The sequence below is a fragment of the Electrona antarctica genome (assembly GCF_951216825.1).
Source record: "Electrona antarctica genome assembly, chromosome: 7".
Classification (NCBI taxonomy): domain Eukaryota; kingdom Metazoa; phylum Chordata; class Actinopteri; order Myctophiformes; family Myctophidae; genus Electrona; species Electrona antarctica.
Genome location: NC_136812.1, coordinates 6,280,207 through 6,305,600, shown reverse-complemented (window position 1 = coordinate 6,305,600; position 25,394 = coordinate 6,280,207). Strand labels below are relative to the sequence as shown.

Sequence of the window (25,394 nt, the reverse complement as noted above, 5' to 3'; positions counted from 1 at the left end):
AATTTTAATTCTTTCAGCGCCATTGCCGTAGATCTAGGTCAATTGAAGTCTATTTTTTGATACTACGCTTAACGCCATTGGCGTAGATCAATGGCAATTGCGCTTTTATAGTGCATTCGATCGATCAAGCCATAATGCTACTTACGTTAGCATCGTGTAGCTAGCTGTTGTTGTCACAAGACTCGGTCGCCCATCTTAGATCATCGGCACCATAAGAATCCATTCTATCCGTTTCTTTCAATCGCCTGTATCTCATATTCCTTGTCCCAGATGGCATTTTTGGTCAAAACTACGTTTCTTTGATGGCACAGAGCCGGCGAATTGGAGCTCTCCAGTGCACCGGCATAGATCCATCTTGTAAACAACAGTTGAACGAGACCTGTTAAACTTACTAGGATAATACTACTTCCGGTAGTCTGGAAATGAGTTCGACTGGGAAAAAAGCTGGCGTGAATTAGATCCTAATTTTTCAATAAATGCTAGCGGGCTAAGTGTTAAATTGACTTCCCTACGTGTGCTGTGCAGTATGTGGGATGGAGTGAGAAATGGCGAGCCAGTATATCGATTCGTGAGCAATCTCATGACGAAGTTACACATTATCCTGCTGTAAATGCGTGTGTGTGTGTGTGTGTGTGTGTGTCCATACGGTACCTGTCGTTCTCGTCTTGGAGAACTGTCGGACCGACCCACTTCAGACTCGTCATGCGTGTCGCAGAGGACCCGAGGGAGTGACGGGCCTGGCAGGAAGTTGGTCGGATAGGCGTTTGTCCATATCCCATATGTGGGCATACGCTGATGACATCAGGGATCTACATATATGGGCATAGAATGGACACACACACACACACACACACACACACACACACACACACACACACACACACACCTGGCATGCATAACCGAAGGGGAATGCGTTCCCAAAGGGCATTGTTGCCATAATACAAAGATTTCCAATGAATGCACTATAGTTTTATTCCCGTACTTCTGTATTTTTTCCTTTTCCTTTAGTGGACACAATACTGTCCATTTAGAATCATTAGCATTGTATTTCTTATTTATTCAAGCATATTTTTTCTATTGTGCATTATTTCTGCTACAGAATCCTACTTTTGAACCTAGTTGGAAATATTGTGTAAGTTAAGTATGTACGCACATCTGTAGTGATTATTGACAGTCGGATTGCCTTATCACACTAGAGTTATATAATGACATTCCAGTGATGAACAAATATTCCAAAAACTTGATCGTGATGCTGCTTGGAATCGAGCTGTTCATATACTGAATCAGAGATTAAAATAGGGTGCATTTTGCATCCCAAAACGCAGTTTATAGTTAAGGGACACAATAAAACAACAACCTCTGCATCCACGGGATGCACTACTGTACTGTTCTTTATTCTAGTTTATTTTGCTAGCTTTAGTTATAATAATCATGTCTTCTTCTGTTTTCCACATGAATATAACCACATTATCACCATATAAAATGGAATGGGAGTTAAATGCTGCAATTTGTAAAAATGGCAAAATAGGACTCCTAACGTGGTTGAAGTGGGACTCATCAAATGTCCCTGGGACTCATCTAAAAGACCATTCCTGCATCCTGGGACTCATTACATTGAAAACCTATTTACATCACTGCTGAATGATATTCATGACCCGTGTGGCTAAATATCCACAACATTTCAAAACTTGAAAAGTTTGATTAACTCAGATGTAATTAGTTGAAATGAGCAAATCAAGTGTGAGTGACATTGACTTATATTGCTCAACTCTGCATTAGAAGTGGTCTTCATATGTAAATGTAACATATTAAATAATTTTCTGCATAAATGCATGGAGTTCTATTATTATAATAATTGTAATTTAAATAGTTTCTTCTAGGGGGAATAATCACAAATTAAGAGTGACTTGGGAACACAGCAGACGGTGATGGCTGTGCTAGAAGTAATTAGACACTTATGACAAGAACGAATAACACAAATTTAATGAGGTGAAGTAATTACTTTGGTTGTGACAAAAAAAATAAAACAATCTCAGAATCACTTTAACCCATTTAGGCCTGACGTTGAAATTTAAAAAGTGTCTTCAAAATCCTGACATAAGGTATCCTGAAATACCTCATGTTTCTGTATCAGTGGTGCTCCATATTTCATGTCAAGGACCTCAAAAATGATATGTAATTGGCCGCCGACCCCCATCTGAAAATATGTTTTTCCAAGGACCAGCAGAAGCAAAGGTTTGAGTAAAAATGTTCGCTGTGAAAGAATATATATTCAAAGATTTGCGTCACATTTTCACGATTTTTCAAAAATAGCAGACGAGTGGCGCGCTACGAGCTTGTAGATCTGCTATTTTTCAATAGCTTAAAACACCAAAAGGGGTTCCCGCCCAAAATGGATTAATAATCCCTTATAGCCGCTGTGTTTTATATGGCACTTTGTACTCCTTTGCTCGTGCCAGACACCTTTACCTACTGCTGTTATGACTGGAGGTGGCGTCGCGCTCCGTCCTGAGGAGCTAAATTTAGCTGATGGCTTCTAGGATGGATCACAGAGGGGCTTGAAGGAGACGTGATATCTGGGAGGGAAATTACTTCAGCTTAACCCATTCTGGGCGGGAACCCCTCTTGGTGTTTTAAGCATTGTGTTATACTTTAGCTATTGAAAAATAGCAGATCTACAAGCTCATAGCGCGCCACCGAGTGCCGCGCTACGAGCTTGTAGGTCCTCTTTTTTTGAAAAGTCGTGAAAATGTGGTGCAAATCTTTGAATATATATTTCAGAGCGAACATTTTTAACTAAAAGATTTGCTTCTGGAACAATATATTTTGAGATTGGGGTCTTTAGCCCAATAGAGATAATTCTGGGGGTCCTTGACAATTGAAAAATAGCAGATCTACGAGCTTGTAGATCTGCTATTTTTGAAAAACCACGAAAATGTGGCGCAAATCTTTGAAAATATATTCTTTCAGAGCGAACGTTTTTGCTCAAAGCGTTGCTTCCGTGGGTGTCCCTGGAACAACATATTTTCAGATGGGGGTCCGCATGTCAAATACAGATAATTCTGGGGGTCCTTGACATGAAATATTGAGCACCACTGACATAGAAACATGAGGTTTTTCAGAAAACTGTCATGATTTAGAAGACATTTGTAGAATCGTCCTCAGGTCCTAATGGCTTAATGAAGTACATAACTCATTGCGTGCATGCTGCCTACTATATGGTCCACACTCTCAATCTGCCAGGACAGTTTAGAGGGCACTACTACACACTTGTAGACACCCCCCCCCCCACCCCGCACCCCTCCCCCCCCTTCCAAGAACCTCCACTGAGACCTCCTTTCAGCCTGACCCAGTTTGAGGTGGTGAAATTATGACTCAATCATGACTTTTAATGGTTATTCAATCATTTTAACCCATTTTGACCTGACCTCGAAATTAAAAAAAAAATCGTCTAAATCCTCCAGTTTTCTCAAATAAATATTTTCACGATTTTTCAAAAAATAGCAGACCTACAAGCTCGTAGCGCGCCACTCGGTGGCGCGCTATGAGCTTGTAGATCTGCTATTTTTTAATAGCTAAAGCATAACATATAATGCTAACACCAAAATGGGTTCCCGCCCAAAATGTGTTAAATGATAATGGTTCCTGCATTACCTGTTTGTCAAAAAATGTTAAGGACCATGAGTCATATTACAGCGCAGCTCATGAGCATAGGCAATGTTATGTAATTAAACTGTTCATATATGATACATACTTGAGGATATAATGCAGCACTCTATAGCCTCACAAAATGTTTTTTTTTGCATGAATCTGAGTCGGTATTGAACATTTTTGATTGTTGTATGCGGTTCCTGAGGCTGCGAATAAGCCTTAGACTTTCTGACAAAGGCGTGTATCATCAAAGGCAACTCCCAACAAAAGAAACGCACAAGGAATGTGTTATCAGTGCGCCAAGGAGGGTTAGTGTAGTTTTGTCATAGGGTTAACTGTTTCCAAACGGTCGGGGCGGCAGATTGGAAGTGAAGGGCGTGCTCCTGGGTGTGAGAGGCGAGAGTGAAAGAGAGAGCGGCCCTAATACGGCATCTCATTACAACCTCTGTCAGGATTCCTCTATTCCACCATCAGCTCCCTTTAACACATTTTGGACTGAGGTCGATAAAAAAAAAGGCTTCAAAATCCTATTTTGTTTTCTGAAAAACCCATGTTTCTATGTCAGTGGTGCTTAACCTTTTTCATGTATGTCAAGGACCCCCAGAATTATCTCTATTGAGCCACGGGACCCCCAGCTCAAAAAATGTTGTTCCAGGGACCTTCCCCCAGGAGGAAATATTTTAGTTAAAAATGTTCGCTCTGAAATATATATTCAATGATTTGCGCCACATTTTCACGACTTTTCAAAAATAGCAGACCTACAAGCTCGTAGCGCGCCACTCGTGGCGCGCTATGAGCTTGTAGATCTGCTATTTTTCAATAGCTAAAGCATAACATAATGCTTTAAAACACCAAAAGGGGTTCCCGCCCAAAACGGGTTAACTTCGTATGAGCCAGACCGTCGTTTCGAGTGAGTGTGTCGCCAAGGAGGCATTTACAAATAAATGAAAAATGTCACATTTGATTTCACTCCTCTCGAGACTGCCGGCGCCTCAGCTTTTGTCACAAACTGTCTTTGTTGTTCTGTGTGCCTCTCGCAGGTCCTGCTCCCGGACGCGGTCGATAGGTTCAAGGCCCTCTGCAGCTCTCCCAGGGTAAGCCCTCCAGACAATGACCTTCCCTTTAATGTCGTTGAAACTCTCTGATTATTTTTTTTTTTATTCTGGTGGTGCGGTCAACCTCATCTCTGAATGCCTTGCTGTAGCGAGCAGGAAGTCAGAGCTGGTAGAGAGAGATGGCGGGGCATTAAATGAGCTGGTAAAATGGCGTGGCTGGCATGCTGTTTATGGAGAGTCAGCGCGTGGTGGTATCGTTTTTTAACCCTTGGCTTGGCGGTTCGCCCCAGAGATGCCCTCACTGCTGGTGCTGATGCAGAGGATTAAGGCGACAATTCCACCTTTTTCTCTGTTCTACAATTACAAAGGTGGATTGACGCTTCACAATATGATAGAAGTGTTGTTTGGCTTTCAACCAGTTCAGCGTTGGTGTCGGGATATTTCGGTATCTTTGCCGCGCTTTGGCATGGTATTTTTTGGATTCGTAAAAATCTCTCGTTCTTTGTCCTATAGCAATATTGAAGAAGGATTTGTCGACTTCTGAAATCAACACTTTGTGTGTAGAACAGATCGCAAAACCTGAACTACTATTTCATATAAATGAGCGCATTATTTCTGTACCATAAGAAAAGAACGACTTTTTGTTGCATACTTTAGCATTTTGAAATATACACATTTACATCATCATGCCATTGTTCATTCTTTCGGATACACTTTAGGCTACATATTAAATTTTTTTGCGCCTAGCAAACGATGCTCTGAACACCTTGTACAAGTACCTTTAACCACACAGACCCTAGCTACCCTGTTCTGGGTTAGCATGGTGAACGTAAATAACATCTCTACTAGCTCAACAACGTAGATCGTCTATTTTCCGTAAAGGGATTTGGTGTCGAGCGAAAGAAGGAGGTGTCAAGAACAGACCCCTGGGGGAACCCGATCAACTACGTACTGTAACTACAGTAGGGTTTGAGTTGTTAACCCATTTAAACCTGACGTCAAAATAAAAAAATAGTCTTATGAAAGAATATATATTCAAAGATTTGTGCCGCATTTTCACGATTTTTCAAAAATAGCAGACCTACAAGCTCGTAGTGCGCCACTCGGTGGCGCGCTACGAGCTTGTAGATCTGCTATTTTTCAATAGCTAAAGTATAACATAATGCTTAGTTAAAACACCAAAAGGGGTTCCTGTCCAGAATGGGATAAGCTAAGAGGTTGAATGTAAATCCTCCAAGTTATGGTTTGGGCATCATAATTAGCACATCAACACATCTCCGTCAAACTAACCTACAGTAAGCCATAAGTTCAATTGTAAACTTCCATTCTTAGTGCATGGAAACATGAGCATATATATCCCTTTCTACACATACTGCTTACTGTGATTCTCAAACATGTTTGGCTCAGGGCACCCCTGTAAATAACATTTGCATCCACAGCAACCCTAAATTACATTGTTACTTTATAGCACCATTTTATCATAACGGTACGCAAATATGTAAATATGTCCCCCAAAGACACAGTATGTCACGAGGAAAGGAGGACGATATTTGTTTCCATTAGGAGGACAGACTGAAAATATTCCCATTCTGGGGGGGGGGGAACATTCACCAAAAATAGCCGATCTACAAGATTGATGTGTATACTGTAGATGTGTTATTTTTGGTGAAGAGACTTGGTGTTCTGTAGGCTGAAAAATTAGTGGTTAAACTGAAGTGACATTGATGAATTCCTAATATTCTGAGGCACTCTTGGACTTGCGTCAAGTCACCCTATAGGTTGCACGGCACTGTATACAGTGCTATTTTCTTTTCCATCTGCAACTTCTTCCTATAAGCAACACTGTATATACACAACTGTCCTATCCTTCATATTCACACAATACGCACAATCACCTTGTAGCACAAGCATGCTGGAAGCTGTTCTATTGACAATAAGTCATCAGATGTTCGATATGAAAACAAAGGATCCGGCTGTGATGACCATTATTCCCAGCTGAGATAATTAAATGGTCTTTTGTAATGTCGAAAATCTGATTGTTAATTAGTTGTTTTGTTATTTCTGTCAGGCAAAATATTCAATTAGCTGAAGGTTAATAAAAGACAATTTGTATATCTTCCGCATTGAGTATTAATAAATAATAATATCCTGCTTTGTACTGATAAACTATATCCTTAACGTCCTCATGATAAAGCACAAAGGGCATGCGTGTCTTTACAAGTTGTAGCTGTCCACTGTTCGCAAATGTTTGTTAATGACCATCTTTGTAATTGTCATGTTCTGCTATATAAGAAACGCTCAACATAGTTTTTCAACTAAATGTCTCTGGAAGAGGATCCACCAAAAAGTTTCACTCACCTGCTCTTCTGTACCAGGTTTGCACAGCGAATGAATGGCTGCCGTCTGTGGCAGCTCTCAGTGAGGAGTGTTTGTAGGGTTTTTTTTTTATGGAGGACAAATGCCCCTCGCTGGCTTTTGGGTATGGGCTGTTAAGCTCCTTTAGTAAGCGTCTAAGGAGACGGGATGGATTGTGTGTAGCGGGTGGGATGATCCGGGAGGGGGGAGAGATGGACAGACTGTTTGAAGATCCCGAGGCCAGGGCACTTCTGCAGTTTAAAAGCTGTTAATGATGCATGTCGCTCACAAAAGGAAACGTTGAATTGGAGCCAGCAGTCTCTGAGAAGTGTGTGTGTGTGTGTGTGTGTGTGTGTGTGTGTGTGTGTGTGTGTGTGTGTGTGTGTGTGTGTGTGTGTGTGTGTGTGTGTGTGTGTGTGTGTGTGTGTGTGTGTGTGTGTGTGTGTGTGTGTGTGTGTGTGTGTGTGTGTGTGTGTGTGTGTGTGTGTGTGTGTGTGTGTGTCAGTCACACACCTGTTGTGTTCCTCACAGGCCTTAGTTTCAGTTGGCTGTGAACTTGTGAGTGAGAATATTTTCTTAGCAGTTATTCTATTGGTTAGGATCTAGCCTGGCACGGCCAGACTAATACCACTGCATAGATATTAGTCTGAAATCTCTGTGTGGAACCCCTAAACCATCCATCTTCAACCGCTTATCCGTAGTCGGGTCGCGGGGGCAACAGCTCCACCAGAGTGCTCCAGACTTCCCTCTCCAGAGCAACATTAGTGACTTCCTCCTGGGGGATTCCGATTCCGAGACGTTCCAAGGCCAGTGAGTCGATGTGTTTCCTCCAACTGCGCCTTGGTCTGCCCCGGGGGTCTCCTCCCAGTGGGACGTGCGTCGAGGACTCTCACCTACTCTCACCTATGGTCATGTAGAGAACCCCGCCCCCACTATTCATTTCAATGGAAGTTGCTCAGCGGCGTTTAACTTTGAAGGACCCGGGAAGAACGCTCTACTTCCACATTTGGGACCAACTTGTTGGTGTCCAAATGCGGTAGTGATAACTCGTGTTAAACCCCAGCTGTGCGGGATTTAGCGTTTTCCCATGTGTCTGGATGGCCCCAGCTGTAGGAAGCTGCAATACCTGAACCGGTCACCACGTCCAAAGTGCTTCACTTTTAGTTTTAGTCATAGTCTCTTGAATGGCTTTCATTTAGTTTTAGTCACCTGGAATGTTTTAGGGTTTAGTCTAGTTTTAGTCGACTAAATATCATACGATTTTAGTCGACTAAATCTACAGGTGATTTAGTCGACTAAAATGTGTTTTGGCGGGTCTTGATGCCGTCGTAGTGACTGATTTTACACTTGCTGAAAACAGCCGATCTACAAGCTCTGCGACGCGTTGTGAGCTTGTAGAAAATTTTTCGTCTTAGTTTTAGTCGACGAAAACAACACTGCCTCCCTCTGGGTGCTAGGCCAGGGGGCTTTGGTCTAATCTCTGATCTGAAGGAATTCCATATTGACTTTATTTACCCTTCCTGCGACTTTACATGAGCTTTAACCCATTTTAGGCCTGACGTCAACATTTAAAAAAAATTCTTCAAACATTTTCCTTAAAAACCTTATGTTTCTTACCATTTTCATGTCAAGGAACCCAAAAATGTTATGTAATTGGCCGCCGACCCCCATCTGAAAATATGCTGTTCCAGGGACCTCCCCAGAAGCAAAGTTTTGAGTTGAAAACATTGGCTCTGAAAGAATATATATTCAAAGATTTGCGCCACATTTTCACGACTTTTCAAAAAATAGCAGACCTACAAGCTCATAGCGCGCCACCGAGTGGCGCGCTACGAGCTTGTAGATCTGCTATTTTTCAATAGCTAAATTATAACAATGTTTAAAACACCAAAAGGGGTTCCCGCCCAAAATGGGTCAATGGTGGGGTACCTGCTGTCTGCTCCTGTACTGCTACTTGGGCCTTCATCTTTGATCTGAAATGTTCATAATTGATTTATCTCTGGATTACTATTCTCTGCACTGTTAACTGTATGTGGTTGTGGTCCTTCATTAACCTGGTTTATTGATTACATGGCTTGGTTGATTCCTTGATTCTGATTGGTCAATCACTGAATTCAGCTGTGTGTTATTTGTCGGTAATGACTCAATAACAGACTCAACTAGATAAAGTGCCCCTCGGGGCACAGGTCTCCACCAGGCCAGGTCAGGTTGTGGCCTCCTGGTGGCGCTATAATAGGCCAATGTGAAAGGTGTGCCATTTCTTCTTATGCCTTGGATGCCAAAAATGTGTTTTGCAAAAATCCACCTATTGTTGGCGCAGGCAAATGTGAAAAGGGTTGGATATATTCCTCAGCCTAGTAGGAACGCCCGTGAAAGATTTCACGTAAATTGCACGCTGCGTTCATGATTTGAGGCTTCTTGTTCAAAACGGGCCAATCCTGCAAACTTTGAAGACTTTGAATGAGCACATACAGTACAGTACAGTGTTTTGATTGTCAATGTTTAATGCGCAAATTATCTGCACACCCACTACTAGAGATAGTGACAAACTAACAGGTGACTATAAGCTCATACTCCTTAGCTGCAATTATTTTTGTCATGGTTATTCACCACTGTTTCCACCTTTTATTAGTCAAAATGAATCATAGCCAACACAACTCTTCTCAAAGTGCTATGGACAACATGTCCCTACCGTAAGTGTGGGCGATAAGGTGATGAATATCACCTAGACGATACAATGTCTCCACGATATGCCTTTTCAGTTATTATATTGTATATATCGTGATACATACAGTGATTGCACATTCTATGATTTCATTGATTGTAGATTGTAGTATTTTGGTCTAAAAGGTCTGTTACATTTTTTTCTTTTCTTTTCTTTTAGTTATGTAACTTGAAAAATAATCATACAAACCATGGATCGTGATAATATTGTGATATTATATTCTTCCATATCGCCCACCCCTACGTTACCGTCCCTACCTAAATACACCCCATGACAACTGCTATAGCCACCAGTGTTGTTTTTGGCATCAAATTTCTATTTTAGTTTTAGTCATAGTCTCTTGAATAGTTTTCACTTAGTTTTAGTCACATTTTAGTCACCTGGAATGTGTTAGTGTTAGTTTAGTTTTAGTCGACTAAATGTCATGAGATTTTAGTCGACTAAATCTACAGTTGATTTAGTCGACTAAAATGTGTTTTGGCAGTCCTTGATGCCGTCATAATGGCTGATTTTACATTTGCTGAAAATAGCCGATCTACAATCTCACAACGCGTCGCGCTGCGACGCGTTGTGAGATTGTAGATCGGCTATTTTCAGCATGCAACCAAGTGTAAAATGACTTATACTGGATCTCTTGTCCACTAGTCCCTTCCTAACATTTTAGTCTAGTTTTTATTTGTTGACTAAATTGTCAGTATATTTAGTCTTAGTTTTAGTCATCACACCTTAGTTTTCATTTAGTTTCCATTTAGTTTTTGTCAGTGGAAAAAGGTAGTCGACGAATAATTTTCGTCTTAGTTTTAGTCGACGAAAACAACACTGATAGCCACATACATTACAGTAGACCCCAGGAAAAATAGCCACGCTTTTGCAAGTGCTAATGGGGATCCATAGTAAAGTAAAGTAAAGTCAAGACCGTCCTGCATGCATCATTGTCTGTATTGTCTGTCCCCAATACTGATGCAAGCTGACCTTGAAGTTCTGGCCGATGATGTCCATTACTGTGCCCATGCACAGTCAACAAAGAAAGACCTTTGATTGCTTGTGGAGAGACCATGTTGTGTGTGTGCATGTTTGGCATATGTGACTGATGAGTCTCATTCATTCAAGGTGACTTTTGAGGAGTCATCCATTACCTTAGTGACAGTCATTGTTTAATAATTGTCTTCTAATAACTGCCCGAACCCACCATTTACTAAGCTAAATACACTCGCCTAATCATGGGCATGGCTTATCCAATTTTAATGGGTCACTTTAATATGCATTAATGTTAAGCCATTCTGTACGGGAACCCCTTTTGGTGTTTTAACTAAGCATTATGTTATACTTTAGCTATTGAAAAATAGCAGATCTGCTATTTTTGAAAAATCGTCAAAATGTGGCGCAAATCTTTGAATATATATTATTACAGAGTGAACATTCCTGGAACATATTTTCAGATGGGGGGCGGAGGCATATTACATATCATTTTGGGGGGTCCTTGACATGAAATATTGAGCACCACTGATACAGAAACATAAGGTTTTTCAGAAAACTGTCAGGATTTTGAAGACATTTTTTTTTAATTTCGATGTCAGGCCTAAATGGGTTAATATACTACAGTTGATGTACTCACTGCTTATGTCGGTTGGAATGTACTGTATAGAAAATTAATGCCGTTTAAATGAAGCACATTTAGTACTGGCACGGGTCATTATCTCAGCCTGTAAGTGATGGATTGCATATCACTTTGACTTTTAAAAGGAACTTGTTTTTGCTAAATAAATTCACGTATAGGTTCCACCAATAGGCCTATCTCACAGCCCGCTTTCCACGCCCACTTCCGGTAAATAGTGGTGTCATTTAACATTAGCATTTACACGTTTTTTTCTCTGGAGAATCTAAGTACATTTTCTAATGTAAAAATATGACAGACCAATATTATTATGAAGCAAACAAGATGGTAAATCAGCTCGAACAGATAGAACAAACCTTACCTTGAGAAAACAAAACTTGTAGACTTCTTAAATTACCTCTGTTAACATGTAGCGTCTATGGAGTGACGTCACGCTACCACCACTAACCCCGAAAGGGGGCGTATTAAGTGGGCGGGGAAATTCTGTGAGATAGGCCTATTCGTGGGCTATTGGGGTTAGTAGTCTGACTGCAGGAATAGCACCACCTGCTGTACAGAATCTGTCTCACATTGGCTTGACATTTATAGTCCTGCATTGCAAATTCAGTTTCAGTTTCACCCAGCCGGTCACTTTACAACCTGAATATAGGGCAGAATTCAGCTGGTGGTTAGACCTATGGTCATGAAGTGTTCCTACTCTCACCTATGGTCATGAAGTGTTCCTACTCTCACCTATGGTCATGAAGTGTTCCTACTCTCACCTATGGTCATGAAGTGTTCCTACTCTCACCTATGGTCATGAAGTGTGGGTCATGACCGGGTGATGATAGGGTCATGATAGGGTGAGAAGTTCAGTCACACGAGAGAGACTCGGAGTAGAACCGCTGCTCCTTCGCCTGGAAAGGAGTCAGCTGAGGTGGTTCGGGCATCTGGTTAGGATGCCTCTCAGGCGCCTCCCTAGGGAGGTCCTCGACCAGGGCTCCAGCGTGCGACCTATGGCATATGCGACTTAATTTATTAAGGGTGATACTTAAAATTGAATGAGGTCGCACAGGTGCGACTTGCTGGAAGGATGAGTGGAGGAAAAAAAACATCCCGCAGTGCTTGCCCGTTCCATTGATTGAAAACATTGGACGTTCGCCTGACGCCCAGTGTTCAAAGAACGATCGTTCACGAAAACCCACAAATAAGCCCTTCAGACTTGGATGGTCAGAGCGGCGCGATTACATACAAAGTCAATTCAAAGACGAGAATTGCGCAAACGGGCGCGGCGCGACCTGCCGTGGTACAAACTGGACGAACCGAGGCGAATATATATTCAGGTCTGAACGCAGTTTATCCGACACAAATTAACTAATCTTTCTCAGCTGTACAATTTCACTGGAGCGCGCAGCGCGCATATCTAACTGCATGATGATCAGTCATGATCTACACAGACAGCCGACTCCCGACCCAAACACTGAGTGAAACTTAGTAAACGTGTTGTTTGATTAAACATGTGCCACGAAAAATAGCTTCCAAAGCTTGTTATGTTTGCATCGAGGAGGTAGCCTATGTGTCCATACCATACGTGAAAATAGCTGATCTACAAGCTCACAACGCGTCGCGTCCGCGACGCGTTGTGAGCTTGTAGATCAGCTATTTTCAGCACGCAGAGATATGCAGGCTCTGAGAGCATTCCGAAACTTTTGCCTTCACAATAAAAGCATGCAGCTTTCACAAGTTGGCCCATAAAGACAAGGAAAAGGATTAAGAATTTGGTGGCATTTCACATTGCAAAAGATTTTTTCCAAAATGTAGAAATATTATAATAAGGAATTAATTTGGATAATGGTAATGGAGATATTGTACAAATTGTCACTTTATTAATCCAAAAGGTTTGGACTGCATTTAATTTTCAACACAAAACCTTAAACTGACTTTCTGTGTGTGGAATATAAATATTGCCTTTATTGACTGAGTGACTTTGTGGTGGGTTGAAACCATCTACAGTGTTTTGAAGTATAACCAGGTAGGTTGCTGTTTTTTACACAGTGACCTTTGTAGGGGGTTTTATGATTCAAACCTTTAATGGTGGAAACCACTACATAAATAAATGGCGCCCGATGTGGGGGCATGATAAGATTAAGATCATGTATTAATACCACGCTATACAAAGAAAAAAATGGTGCTACCTAATTTGTGGTGGCGCTACCAAATGAAAAGGTAGGTGGCACCAGTGCTACCTGTGAAAAAGTTAGTCTGGAGCCCTGTCCTCGACACACGTCCCACTGGGAGGAGACCCCGGGGCAGACCAAGGATCACGTCCCACTAGGAGGAGACCCCGGGGCAGACCAAGGATCACGTCCCACTGGGAGGAGACCCCGGGGCAGACCAAGGATCACGTCCCACTGGGAGGAGACCCCGGGGCAGACCAAGGATCACGTCCCACTGGGAGGAGACCCCGGGGCAGACCAAGGATCACGTCCCACTGGGAGGAGACCCCGGGGCAGACCAAGGATCACGTCCCACTGGGAGGAGACCCCGGGGCAGACCAAGGTGCAGTTGGAGGAAATACATCGACTCACTGGCCTTGGAACGTCTCTGAATCCCCCAGGAGGAAGTCACTAATGTTGCTCTGGAGAGGGAAGTCTGGGGCACTCTGGTGGAGCTGTTGCCCCCGCGACCCGACTACGGATAAGCGGTTGAAGATGGATGGATGGATGGATGGTTAGACCTTTGGTGCATTAGGCCAGTGGTTCCCAAAGTGTGGTCCGGGGTCCCCCAGGGGTCCTTGAGGGAGTTCCAGGGGGTTCCCAGCTAAATGATAGTTTGGAACCAAATGGACCCTTATGGGTCTGTAACTGAGAGAGTGTACAAACGGGTCCATTTGGTTCCATTTGTACACTCTCAGTCAGAGTTAAATTAACATTGATTTTTACAATATAAAGTGGGGGTCCAAGAGATAGAAATGCCATTAAATGGGTGGTTCGTAGACGAATGCGTATCAAACTGGGGGTCCTTGAAATAAAATGGGTTGAGAATCACTGCTAGAGCCATAAAAACCTTCTCTTATGGGGGTCCCTGGCATATATTTTCAAATGGGGGGTCCGCGGGCTAATGAGTGTCATTTTTGTGGTCCTTGACATGAAAAAGTTTGGGAACCAGTGCATTAGGCTAAATCTATCATTCATCCGTAGTGGAATTATGCAACATTATTATTATGTGGTAATTGTGCTGATGGTCAAATTAACCCATTTTAGGCGGGAACCCCTTTTGGTGTCAGCATTATGTTATGCTTTAGCTATTGGAAAATAGCAGATCTACAAGCTCATAGCGCGCCACCGAGTGGCGCGCTATGAGCTTGTAGGTCTGCTATTTTTGAAAAATCGAAGAACGACTGACATAGAAACATAGCTTTTTCAGAAAACTGTCAGGATTTAGAAGACATTTTTAGAATCTGATCTCAGGTCAAAATGGGTTAAGCTCTGATTACTATATTTATATATGTAAATATTTATTGGAAAGCATTACTAACTTGTCCAGTCCTGCTTTGTTCCTGCTTTGAGGACTCTTCATTTAGAGAATCTAATTTCACTGAGGGCTCTTAGACTTCAACACGACATGTTTTACGATGGTACTCTCACTGCAGCCAACACTGGACTGTCCAGACTGACCACTGTTGTCCTTGTCACCAGTGGCCACTGACCGGTGACGAGGACAGCATAAAAATGCAATCAACCGAGCCACAACATGGTCTATAGGTCTGGCCTAATCCTTCCTCAAGGTAAATTTCCATTTGACATTTAGGAATTGATTTAATAATAAATCTGCACAGTACAATTTAACCCATTCTGGGCGGGAACCCCTTTTGGTGTTAGCATTATGTTATGCTTTAGCTATTGAAAAATAGCAGATCTACAAGCTTGTAGGTCTGCTATTTTTGAAAAATCGAACGACTGACATAGAAACATAGCTTTTTCAGAAAACTGTCAGGATGTAGAAGACATTTTTAGAATCTGATCTCGGGTCAGAATGGTTTAATAAAAGGAATCTGCATCTCTTTTAGAGGGAGTGTAACTTATGCCTGCCCCTGCCCCTGCCCCTGCCCCTGCCTCTGTCTTTGCTTTATGCCGGCCGTGGCAACAGTCACCGGTGCATCTGATTCAAGCAGACACAATTGCTAATGTGCATCAGATATACGTCCCCTCTGCATAAATTATCCCTTATCATCAGATTTATTGCAGCTGTGTTTCACAGCACTTGGCGTAAATACCAGTGGACATTTTTTTTCCAACAGATTTGTTGTAACTTACTGTGTGTGTGTGTGTGTGTGTGTAGTGGAGGAGGAGATTTGTAGTGACATGGCTTTGGGGGGGGACTCTGCTCTGACCGAGCATCCTCCTGCTGAAGCCAGGGATGTAGTGGTATAGCCTGGCTAATAAACCAGACTCAAATCACACTGTAATCCGCCGGCAGGCAATCTTTTTTTGTGCCAATGGCTGATTCGGTCTGGCTTATTAGCCAGGCTAATGTAGTGGGGCGGGGTGGAGCAGCGCCCCCACCAGGTGTTTTTAGCATGTCTGCACGGGTGCATGCATACACAGCGAGACCTGCAGTCCCTCAAGTTCAAACGTAGCGATCAGAAACATTGTCTGACCGAAGCAGCTCAGTTAGCATCATCGCAAATTAACATATAGGAATGACCCTGGTTGGATATCAGTGGTTCAGTCAGTGTGTGACATGTTAACACCCTGAGCGACAAGGACGGAGTTCTCCGTTCAATCAATTAGTAACGCCCAGCGCTCAGGACGGAGATTGATAAAAAGGACGGAGATTATTGATATCAAAACCGATCGCATCGCTCCACAGGCTGGGAGCATCTGTTGCGCAACACTCGTTATTTTCCGGTGGGACGTCATCGAAAATGTTCCCCCCCCCCCCATTTTAGCCGACGAGACCGAAAATCTTAAAACGTGAATAACTCTTGATCTAAATCATTCCGTCCAATTCTAAGCAAAGATTATGTGTTAGACGGCCCATCGCGGTCACGTCACTATAGTCGCGTTAGAATTAATCATACCTCCCGTTGTTGCCGATCGCATCGAGTGTTTTGGCTATATCTAGCTACTTCAGCTACATCTGGGATAACATCCGGTCCGTCGCTAAATGTGCTCCGCTGCTATAAATCGCTGGGCGCTCTGATTTAATGGATTAAATAACCCTGGGCGTTCGGGGTGTTAAGTGCGGTAGGTTACTTTTTTTTTTTTTGTAAGTGTGGAATAGGGCATTCACTTCTAGTCATTTTTACTAGTTGCCTAGTTTACTAGTCGACTAGTCGTTAAACCACCTTTTATGTTAAAAATAAATAAATATTTGTACATTTAAAAACGGTGTACATTGGTGACTATAACTATAATCTACCTGATATTGAGGCCTACAAAATCGGGGGGGGAAAAAAATGATATTTTTTTCTTTTTTTTTTTCTTATCAACTAGTCGACTAGTACCAGCAAGGTCGACTAGTGGATTTACTAGTCGACTAGTAAACTAGTCGACTAGTTGCTTAATGCCCTAGTGTGGAAGATCCATACGCTATAGAGTTCCCATAGCGGCTTGGGACCTCCTCCTCATGCTGGTCTGTGGTCACCAATCTAGCCACATGTTGCTGTGGGATGGCATCCCATTCCTCAAGCAGGATGCTGTGGGATGGCATCCCATTCCTCAAGCAGGATGCTGTGGGATGGCATCCCATTCCTCAAGCAGGATGCTGTGGGATGGCATCCCATTCCTCAAGCAGGATGCTGTGGGATGGCATCCCATTCCTCAAGCAGGATGCTGTGGGATGGCATCCCATTCCTCAAGCAGGATGCTGTGGGATGGCATCCCATTCCTCAAGCAGGATGCTGTGGGATGGCATCCCATTCCTCAAGCAGGATGCTGTGGGATGGCATCCCATTCCTCAAGCAGGATTTGTTGCAAGCCTTTCCTTGTTTTCCAGAGTAAGAGCATGAGTAAGATAAGGCAGGGGTTCTCAACCCGTGGGTCGCGACCCCTCGGGGGGTCGCCAAATTATTTTAGGGGGTCCCAAAATTATTTTCAAAAAAATATATATATTTTTTAAATTTTTATTTTCACGATTTTTCAAAAATAGCAGACCTACAAGCTCATAGCGCGCCACTCGGTGGCGCGCTATGAGCTTGTAGATCTGCTATTTTTCAATAGCTAAATTATAACAATGCTTAAAACACCAAAAGGGGTTCCCGCCCAAAATGGTTTAAGGTTATTGTAGCAGTCAATTTATATTGGGGGTCGGGAGGGGGCGGGGCGGGGGTCCCGAGACATTGCCAAAGCATTTCCGGGGGTCCCCGGCCAAAAACGTTGAGAACCCCTGAGATAAGGGCCCGTATTGTGATCCAATTAGCAAGCCGACTCCCACATTCATTAATGACCAGGTCGGAGTGTCTCAGGTCGGAGTGTACCGGTCCGACATACTAAACCAGGGGTGGGCAACTGGCGGCCCGGGGGCCACATTCGGCCCCCACCTTCACTTAATGTGGCCCTCAGGTTAATGTCAGAATACTGATATAATATTGGTTTCAGCTGTTTACAATTCCACAACATGCAAACATGACCCGCTTTAATTACTTCAGTCTAAATGAGTAGCTCATTGCTCAACACAAGTATAATTAAAGGCATTACCTAAAAATGTTAATTTTCAGGATTCCAATTCAAAAATAGCAAAACATTATTCAAGATTTAAATTTGAATATAGCAAAAATAGCCGATCTACAAGCTCGCTGCGACGCGTTTTGAGCTTGTAGATCGGCTATTTTTGCTACGACAGTAATGTATGGCCCTAGGGAGTGAGTGTGGAAATATAGTGGCCCTCTCCATCGTCAAAGTTGCCCACCCCTGTACTAAACGGTATCAAATAACAAATGCATCCAGTCTAAATGGCGACTGAAACGAGCTTCCAGATGACCACAGTGACGGATAGGTATTTTCTGTCTTTACGTTGTCATCATCATCATTTTCCGACCGCGGTCGAGATCATGGATTTCACAATATCACGCCAGACTTCCCGGTCCTTCATTGCCATCCCCAGTTCCTGCTTACTGATGCATGTGTCCCTAGCGATGACATCAGGGAACGACACTTTTCTACCTCTGGTCTGCTTTGAGGCAGAGACTCCAGAGACGACTCCATTACAACTTTACGTTGTACTGGATGATGTGAAACTGGAAGGCAGGTGTTATCAGGGGCGGCGGTGGCTCAGGGGTAGAGTGCCTGGATGGGAACCGCAAGGTTGCCAGTTCGAGCCCAGGCTCCCCCAGAGTTACTGTCGAAGTGTCCTTGAGCAAGACACTGAACCCCTAATTGCTCCCGATGTGCAGGTTGGTGCCTTGCATGGTTTCCGCTGCCATCGGTGTATGAATGTGTGTGTGAATGGGTGAATGTAATGCACAATCTATGTAAAGCGCCTTGGATAAAGGCGCTATATATAAATGCACCATTTATAAAGAACAGCAGTCACATGTGTTTGATGATACGACAGCTTCGCTTTAAATTTGGCATTATAGTTTATTTAGTTAACCCATTTAGGCCTAACGTCGATTTCCATTTTGCCTGACAGTTTTCTGAAACACCTATGTTTCTATGTCAGAGGTGCTCAATATTTCATGTCAAGGATCCCAAAAATGATGCCGCCGACCTCCATTTGAAAATATGTTGTTCCAGGGACCCTCCAGAAGCAAATATTTGAGTTAAAAACGTTCGCTCTGAAAGTATATATATTCAAAGATTTGAGGCACATTTTCACGATTTCCACCAAAAGGGGTTCCCACCCAAAAAGGGTTAAAAAAATAAATCCTATTTTTTTCTGCCAGTTGCCAGTTAATGTAATTTCCCCCGATATATACCATAGCAATTCCAGCAGGGAAAAAATAGAAGGAAAGTAAAAAAAAAAGACTGTCAAAACTTCTCCATCTGTGCGGGGAAAAAAAAGTTGCCTGGCTTGCCTGCCTTTCCTAAGCCAAGCTATTTTGAAAGTCAGTGTTTTTCTTCCCAATTGTCTCTTATGAATAATAAAATGACTTGACTGTCCTAAGGGTAGTTTAGCGCTGCCACTGTCACATGCTTTGATGGAGAGGACACCAGGGGGGGGGGGGGGGGGGGACACCAGGACCTGCCTTTGATGTTTTCATGACCTGTTTTTTTATATTTAACTGGAAACTTAATGACTTCCTTTGGGTCCCTCTTTTACAGGATAAAGAATGTTCTTGTGAATTCTGCTGATGCCTAGAAATGGGGGGGGGGGGGGGGAGAGAGGAGGGAGAGAGAGAGAGAGAGAGAGATGCATAATCTGTTCACTGGGGTGGATTTATATTGTACTGTAGTTATTGTACTGTAGTAGTTCTATTTTCATATTCTTAAATTAATTGCTCATGCACATGTCAATGTCATGTGCATTTTGCATTGGTAACATGTGTACACTACGTCTGCAACATCCATCCATCCATCCATCTTCAACCGCTTATCCGTAGTCGGGTCGCGGGGGCAACCGCTCCACCAGAGTGCTCCAGACTTCCCTCTCCAGAGCAACATTAGTGACTTCCTCCTGGGGGATTCCGAGACGTTCCAAGGCTAGTGAGTCGATGTGTTTCCTCCAACTGCGCCTTGGTCTGCCCCGGGGTCTCCTCCCAGTGGGACGTGCGTCGAGGACCTCCCTAGGGGGGCGCCCGAGAGGCATCCTAACCAGATGCCCGAACCACCTCAACTGACTCCTTGTCTGCACCATTGTTTTAGCTATAATTCTAACCATGTCCAGGTCCTTACGATAAATGTTATACGATAAAAGTATGTAGAGTTTTTCAAATTTCAAATATAATGTATACAGCAATATGTATCACTATGAGTAATCATTTGTATTTTAATTACGATCGCACGTCGCAGTTTACTATGAAATTGTGCATTTCCCGTCAGTCAGTCAGTCTGTCAGTCAATCACTACAGAGTTAATTTCATATGTTGATCTGACCCCCGACATTCCGTATTCTCCCAGCAGTCTGCTGTCACCCAGGCGGATGCGTGCGCCGTGCACTTTTAGGTCGAGGTCGCTTCTCGCCCTCAGGCGTCTCACTGGTTATACTGTTATCTTGTTTCGTCATTTCCTATGAATTCACACCGTAGACAACACTGTGGCACATACTGTACTACTGTAAATATGGCTTCCTCATGCCTGCATCGCAGGAGACTTTGCGTTTGCAAGAAACCTCACATCTTACACCATGCGAAAGCTGAACTGCCAAGAATGCATTCTTTGCCACGCCGTGACAAGCAGTAACATATCGGCACAACGGATCACCCTAACAAAAGGTTACCGTTGCAATTGTAATCGTCGCTGACATTTTCCAGATATATTGCACATGGGGGCAAGTCTACAGGTGGGATCAGCAGTATGCACTGCATGTGGAACCCACTCGCTGTTCCCTTTTATTCTCATATTTCTATATTATCTCTCTCTCTCTGTCTCCCTCCTCTCTTTCTCTCCTGCCTTCGTCTCTCTGCTCTCTCTCTCTCTCTCGCCCCGCTCCCTGCTTGACCTTATTGCATCCTACAATGACACATAACTCACAGGCACACCTGCCATCCGTGACAGCCGGGTCTGGGGCCCCAGTGCGGCACTGTCACTCAGCTAGCTAACTGCCATTAAACAGCATGACCCCATCGGCCCATTAGGCCTGTGTCAGATGGGGGGTGTCAAACTATTTGCAGTTCACACACTTTTTCCTGTGTGATGCCACCGCCAGTAGCGATGTGCACAATGCCACATGTACTGTAGCCACGTGTAACAGTCCCGGTTTTCTGTTGCATTTACAGAAAAGGTCCCCAGCAAAGCAAAGCAAAGTTACTATATTTACACAGGGTATCTGGGCTAAGCTCAAGAACTTGTTTCCAGCCAGGCCCTGCTCATAGAACATTTCATGGTAGTGGTTCAATGCCTTGCTCAAGGGCACTTCAGCGGTGGTAATTTTAACGTGTCGGACCGCTGATTCGAACTGGCGACCTTCCGGTATCAAGACCGCTCCGCAATCCGTTCGGCCACCGCTGCCACTATGTCTCCAGTGTCCTATACAAGATGAATTAAGCTCAGAATCTATCTGGACTACTTTTAGACGCTTCCTCAGTATAAAAAATGTCAAATCAAGACGTTTTTTCTTGATTACTCATTGAAATGTTGCCATGATTTGGGGATTCACAGAGACATCGATTCATTTAAATTATAGTATATTTTTCAGACTTAGGTGGTTTATACCAGTGGTTCCCAAAGATGGGTCCGGGGACCCCCAGGGAGTTCCAGGGGGTCCCCAGCTAAATGATAGTTTCGAACCAAATGGACCCTTATGGGTCTGTAACTCAGAGAGTGTACAAATGGACCCTAACGGGTCCCTTTGGTTCCATTTGTACACTCTCTGAGTTAAATTAACATTGATTTAACAATATAAATTGGGGTCTCAAAGATAGAAATGCCATTAAATGGGGGTCCGTAGCCTAATGCATGTCAAACTGGGGGTCCTTGAAATTAAACGGGTTGAGAATCACTGCTAGAGCCGTAAACATCTTCTCTTATGGGTGTCCCTGGCATTTTTCTCTTCAAATGGGGGTCCGTGGGATAATTATTGTCAATTTGGGGGTCCTTGACGTGAAAAAGTTAAGGAACCACTAATTTATACACTGTGTACACAATCACCACCTCCATAATGAGTTGCATTATACTTTTGCCCTTCAGAACAGCTTCAGTTCATCAGGGTACATCAGAGGTGTCCTACAGGGATGCCACATGTTGCCCATGTTGACTCGGAACAGAAGCCTCCCATTGTGTGACTTTGGCTGGTGGTAGGACCTCGACATTGACTGCCACGATCCAGCAGTTTGGAACAGAGTGTGATCAGTATTTTATGACCGCACAAACTATAGCTCAGCAAACCCCACATACATTAATTTTAACCCATTTTGACCTTAGATCAGATTCTAAAAATGTCTTCTACATCCTGACAGTTTTCTGAAAAAAGCTATGTTTCTATGTCAGTGGTTCTTCGATTTTTCAAAAATAGCAGACCTATGTCAGTGGTGCTCAACCTTTTTCATGTCAAGGACCCCCAGAATTATCTCTATTGGGCCACGGACCCCCATCTCAAAATATGTAGTTCCAGGGACCCCCCAGAAGCCAATACTTTAGTTAAAAATGTTCTCTGAAACGCTCTGAAATATATATTCAAAGATTTGTGACACATTTTCACGACTTTTCAAAAATAGCAGACCTACAAGCTCGTATGAGCTTGTAGATCTGCTATTTTTCAATAGCTAAAGCATAACATAATGCTAACACCAAATGGGGTTCCCGCCCAGAATGGGTTAATAATAATTTGGTCCTGACCTCTGCAGTATATAACTTTGCTGTGCATGTGTGCATGATTTATTTTAATTTCTTTTGTTCTTATTTGGTTTGTAACAAAAGGGGAGCTGGCCAGTTATCAGTTGTTGCACAATCTGGGAACCCATCGGGCAAAACAAAAAGAAAAAACAGCACCCTCTGCTGTTTGTTTCCTTTGAATTGGCCTTGAGTTCAGTGGTGCTTTTGGTGGTGTATGCGGCTATGTGCTGTATACGGCCATCTATAGCCTAGACACAGTGCATCGGTTATTGTTCACCCGCTTCGACTGTTATAAATGGACAAGACCGCAGTTATCAGTTCGGATCAGTATGATTGTTTTCGACGAGTATGCCTGCCGACTAAAAAAAAACAAAAAAACGACAGGATTAAGGTTGGCGAACATGCGTTAATATTAGGACCGCGCTGCGACATGCTTGCGGTTAAGTTTAGGGGAGGGTATGAGGAGGCTTGTCATTTTCAGTAGGATCCCAGCATGTCCAGTAGACCTGAATAGACGGATAAGATCAGTTAACGTGTCATCAACGCCAATCGCCAATCGACCGGCTAGATAAGATCGGCTTAATAAGTAACCTACTGGGAATTATCGGTTGATTTTCGGTCGAAACGGCTGTATTGTTTCATTCTGTCAGGGAGTGGAGCTGATCTGGGGTAGCAAGCTGATAAAAATATGTCATGTTCATAAGAAATGGGCACCACCCGCAATGCCAGAGTTTTTTTAGCGGCTCACAGACACACAAACAGACAGATGGACAGACTGAAGCCAAAACAAACTCTGCCCTGTGGCCGTCCAGCATTCGTTTGTCCGGAGATAAAATTACTGGGAACCACATCTCTAGTACAGGAGGAGGGGGGGGGGGGGGTGCAGATTATTAAAAAAAGAACCCAGTAATTTGCAACTGAAAGGCTGGAAATTGGAAATTAAGAGTTTACATACTGTAGTACACGTAGTACATGCATAAACTTATATCTGGTTTCAGTATTTAATTATGATGTATTTTATCTATTATTAGGTTAGGTTATTGTAGTGGTCAATTTGTATTGGGGGTGGGGAGGGGGGCGGGGGTCACGAGACATGGCCAAAGCATTTCCGGGGGGTCCCCAGTCAAAGACGTTGAGAACCCCTGCTCTAATACAGTGTCTCGAGAACAATACTCACAGTGCGTGCGTGCGTGCGTGCGTGCGTGCGTGCGTGCGTGCGTGCGTGCGTGCGTGAGACAGCTCCAGAGCAGCATCAACAGCTGGGTGTTGTCCATCAGTGGGGCCCACACGGGGACACAACGCCCTTGACGCCTCCTCCACAATAACGAGCGATCTCTCCTCTTCTATGAACAAATACCAAACCGATACAATCCTCTGGGGCGAGACACACACCCCAGCCCCCCACCCTCAAGCCCTCGATGTTCTCCGGTGCACTTTTCTTTTTTAAAACTGCTATTAATCAGCAGGATGTCTCCCGATGAATATTATTGTGAGTCTTGTCTCCTTCACTGACTCCAGTTGGAATCGTTCCATGGGCTTTGTTTCTCTGGAGAGCAGTAAGCGCGGTTAAATGCAGACTTAAAGGGGGTCAGATAACTACAAAGCTGAACAGCTGCCTCAGGTAAAGGCTGGCACGCTAACATAATCTTGAGAAAGGGGCAAAGCCTTCGGGGGAATTGGGAGCTCAGATCTAAACCCAAAAACAGAATGCACCGAACCTGGGGCTACTTAAAATACAATGTTTAGGCTTTAGAAGTCTTAATTGTGTCACTTGGCTGAAGCACCCAGTGGTGTTAATGTATTTACTCTCACTCCAGACGACCACCTCTACCAACGATGATCTCTCGACTCTTTCTCTCTCTGTTCCCCACAGTGAGGCAAAAGACCAAATTAATCCTCTTAGTACTTAATAATTGCCTTCATTCCTAATTAAGGATCTGTTTTTAGCATAATGTCACCCAACGGAGCACTAACAAATTTCCCGGAAGTATATTATTTGTCTTATGGGACCCGGCGACTACCACCGATAACAGGCGAACGGCCCATAGTCGAAAAGTGGCCGGAGGAACGTCGCCCGAAAATATTAAAAAAATCATCTTTTCGCCCGATAGCGGGCGATTAGGCGATGTGTCGCCCGATGCTCGCCCGCTGTTAAAACACACTGAAAGAGACATTCTGGTGAAGGTCCTGTGAGGCTGACAATAGGTTGATCTCTGTGATATATATAACAAGCCATACATATTTGGGGTCTGTATCTATGAAACACATAACTTGTATCGTAACCCTGCAATATTTAAATCAAATATGTGTGTGCACTGTGCATGGTTATGTGGCCTAAGCACCAATCTGGAACACAGAGAAATGGCTTCTGGAATGCATAATGGCATCCCAAGAAGCCATTAACCCATTTAGGCCTGACGTCGAAATTTTAAAAACTCCTTTTTTTTCTGAAAACCTCATGTTTCTATATCAGTGGTTCTCAATATTTCATGTCAAGGACCCCAAAAATTATATATAATTGGCCGCCGGTTCCCGCCCAAAATGGGTTAAGCCAGAAGTAAGAACAGGCAGACATTTTG

General features: G+C 43.4%; 1 protein-coding gene across 1 annotated transcript in view; it reads left to right on the top strand.

Moving 5' to 3' along the window:
- Window positions 1-25,394, top strand: part of LOC306927357 (inactive N-acetylated-alpha-linked acidic dipeptidase-like protein 2) — a gene marked incomplete at its 3' end in the record, with an annotated part of 356,780 nt that overhangs the window by 18,627 nt on the left and 312,759 nt on the right. Inside the window, exon 3 of the mRNA XM_079507068.1 lies at window positions 4,692-4,745. The remainder of the gene's footprint in view (window positions 1-4,691; window positions 4,746-25,394) is intronic.